A 3,776-nucleotide genomic window follows, 5' to 3' on the forward strand; every position below is an offset into this window, starting at 1 on the left:
GAGTTTTTAGCTGTCTACTGCTAGGTTAGAAACTTCGAAAAATCATAACTTCCTCATACGAAGTCAGATTTGGGCGTTCTTTTTATGCATGATCACGGTTTAACATAATCTACGACTTTCGTTTAGATACCTAAGGCTAAAAATTATTGTATCGAAACTTTGCGTTTTACGTCTATCAGCGTTGCCGGCTTTCGCCGTGAATCTTAGATTGGTCATAACTTCTTCGTTATAACTCGGGTTTTATTGTTCTTTATATGTACGAAAACCTTGATACGATTTCTACTACTTTATTTAACCCAAATAAGATTTTTAGGAAAGTTAAATTTTGGCTTAAGTTTGACTGGTGTTTCGTTATATTGACTCAAAATGTCGGGTTGTCACATCATCCCCCTGTTAGAGGGAATTTCGTCCCGAATAGTTAAAGATAAAGTCCTATGAATAGTTAAATCAAGTAAAAGACAATTACAATTAATGCAAAGAGACAAAACATTGATCTCGGAACAACAAACATTTCGGACATAAACATCCATTCCGGAATGCCTTCACTCTATCTTCACGTCACCACCTTGACTTTAGATCCGGACACAAAAGAATTCCAGAGTACACTTCATTTCGGAACTAGCTTGACTTAGGAATTGACAAATGGATTTCAGATTGCTAGAGGTTCACTTTCAGGTTCCAACAAACATCCTGGTTGACTCAACTCGCCGAGTTGGTCTATCAACTCATCGAGTTCCATGATCCATAAAACCATGGAAATCTCGATCCAACTCGTCGAGTTCCTCCTTATAACAGAGTCAGGACATTTCGCTCACAAATCGTCGAGTTCCTCCTTGAACTCGTCGAGTTCTTCAATCTTCAAAACCTAAACCATGGCCAACTCGTTGATTCATCTCCTAGACTCGACGAGTTTGCCCAGTAATAGAAATGGTTTGGGGATCACGACCTAACTCGCCAATTTGGATGAACAACTCATCGAGTCCCCCTTAGTCTAAATCCATTCAGTCACTTCTAATCGAGTTCAATGCTTCCAAACCATAGATTTGGTCCCCTAGGACTAGGTTACCACGTAAAGTTGCTAACTTTACGTTCATGCATGGTGTCATGAAGCTAGAAACACCAAAACTAAGCTATATAAGAGGTCTAGGGCATAAGGAAGGGCCAAGGTTGGATAAAGCTTGCAACTTTAAACCTCATAAGCTCATGAGTGCCTAGATCTGAAGTCGTAACTTCATGATACACTTAAATCCCAAAAATAACTTCAATATGGACCAAAAGTAACAACTTACTACCCTAAATGAAGATCTAAATAATAGAAAGCCAAGGTATCAACTTTATACCTCAAATGAGTTAGAAATGCAGCTCAAACTCTGGATCTACTATCTTCCTCTTGAATCTCCAAGCTTTTCCTTCCTTCTCAAGCTTCAAAATCACAAAGAACACACAACAATGGCTCAAAAACACCCAATAGTGGATTAGGGTTTCGTGATTAGGGTTTAGGGTGATGGAGGCTGTAAATGAGGCTAGCCATTAGAGGTTAAGGTGTTTAAATAGGGTGCAAAACCCTGAAAATTAGGGTTTCACTCTAGCATCCCTACTCGTCGAGTAGACTTCATGTCCCGCGTCCAAATTTCATTCCTACTCGACGAGTTTGGGACCTCCAACTCGTCGAGTCCCTTTGCAAAAATGAATAATTTGATTTAAAATACATACCAGGATCCAGGTGTTACATCTTGGCTGCCAAAACGAAAGCAAATGCTCTCTCCCCTCTCCTATTTGTCTTGAAATTTGGTGTAAGATTTAAAGGTTCATAAGTTGGTTATCCTTAAGGACTATTGATATAATTTTTAATGGCTTAAGAACAACTTAATACAAGTGAAGACTAGCATCTTGAAGTGGTTTACTCATGCTTGGTGGATACTTGTAGAGAACTTCTTTGGAGCTTCTTACATCACGTCATCAACTTCCATCTCCCGTGAGAATCAAAGACTTTAAAGGTTGTAATATTTTTGTAGCACCTGGTTCTTGGTATGTATTCTGTTATTAAATCTTCATTTATTTTTGCATTTTTGGCCTTGGACTCAGCGAGTCGAAGGACTGACTCGTCGAGTAGAAGCGGGATGAGGCACGGGGTTTAAGTTGTGGACTCGGCGAGTAGCCGCTGTTTGGACAAAAACCCTAATCCATGGGTTTGCACCCTATTTAAGCGACCTTATGCAGCCTCCTTTTCCCCTTTATGCTCCCAAACACTCCTCATAGCAACCCTAGCCATTTTTTTGAAGATCTAAGGCTTTTTGAGTGATTCTTGTTAGTTTTGGTCTCAAGGAGGAAGGAAGAGCATAGAAGGATCAAGAGGGGACTGAAGGATTCGAGTTTGGTTCATCATTTGCAGTCTTTGGAAGGTATAAAGTCTGAACCTTGCTCATTCTTTTGTTAGATCCCTCTTTGGGGTGATTTAGGGCTTTTATAAGCCATTTTGGTGGCCAACCATGCTTGCAAACATGGTTGGGGGTTTGGGCTTCTGTATCATGTCATTTTATGAGCCACAAGTCAGATCTAGGTTGCTTTTTGCACCAAGGAGGGCCCCATGCAACAAAAGAACCATTTTAGAGCCTTTTAAGCTCTAATGTCCCATGCATGCACATAAAGTTTGTAACTTTACGTGCTAGATCGAGTTTAGGGGCCTGGATCTATCATTTGGTTAAGTGTTGTACATCAGAAATCGAAGTTCTTAGTAAGGAATGTGATAGACTCGACGAGTCCATTTCTTGGACTCGGCGAGTCCATTTCCTGGACTCGGCGAGTCCAAGGGTTTTGGTCCCATATTAGTGAGGGTTATAAGGACCAGTTGAGTGTGGAAGGGTTTTTGGAGTCCCGGGGAGTGACCCAACGTTTTGGACTAAGCAAAGTGTTATGGGAATTCATGGTACTCGGCAAGTGCATGAACGGACTCGGCGAGTCCAAGACAGTCTTCATGGAACTCGGCGAGTTGTTCATTAACTCGGCGAGTCGAGGACAGAACGTGTTCATAGGATGAAGAGTAACTCGACGAGTTGTTCATACAACTCGGCGAGTCAAGTCAGGACATGAGTATCAGTTGATGATGAACTCGACGAGTTGTTCATACAACTCGGCGAGTCGGATGTGGATTCAGTCGGTGTTCATTTAGAAGGAAAACTCGTCGAGTCATCGCCTAACTCAACGAGTAGAGACGGGTATGAGGTCTGATGGAAGGATAGGGACTCGGCGAGTTGACGAGTCAACTCGGCGAGTCAGGTCAACTGGAAGTTGACTTTGACTTTGACTTTGATTTGGTCAAGGGGTAAAATGGGCATTTTACCCTAAGGGTAGATGTCAGTTTCTGACTAAGTGTTTTGTGGGAATTTTAGCCGATGGATTTCCGGAGTAGCAGTGGCAGCAGTCAGAGGATTCCCGCACAGTTCAGCAGATACAAGGTGAGTTACCTTCCAGTAGGGGTGGGTCTAAGGCCACAATGTCGGCCCACCATTGAGGAGTATTTAGAGGATTATTGTCTTTGTGATAATTTATCTTGTTCTGGTATGCGTTTGGTTATGAGTTATATATGTATGATATGTTACATGATAGGGATAGTTTCCCTGATAGTGGTCCTTAGGACCAAGGGGTAGGTCAGTACCCGGATATGTCTGAATGTGTGATTTTATCTTGCTATCGTATGCTAGTGGTAGGGGTGGAATAGTCCCCATTTACCGGTTGAAAGATACCGATGACAGTTACCGGTTGAAAGATACCGATGA

Source organism: Lactuca sativa, chromosome 4 (assembly GCF_002870075.4).
Source record: "Lactuca sativa cultivar Salinas chromosome 4, Lsat_Salinas_v11, whole genome shotgun sequence".
Lineage (NCBI taxonomy): Eukaryota > Viridiplantae > Streptophyta > Magnoliopsida > Asterales > Asteraceae > Lactuca > Lactuca sativa.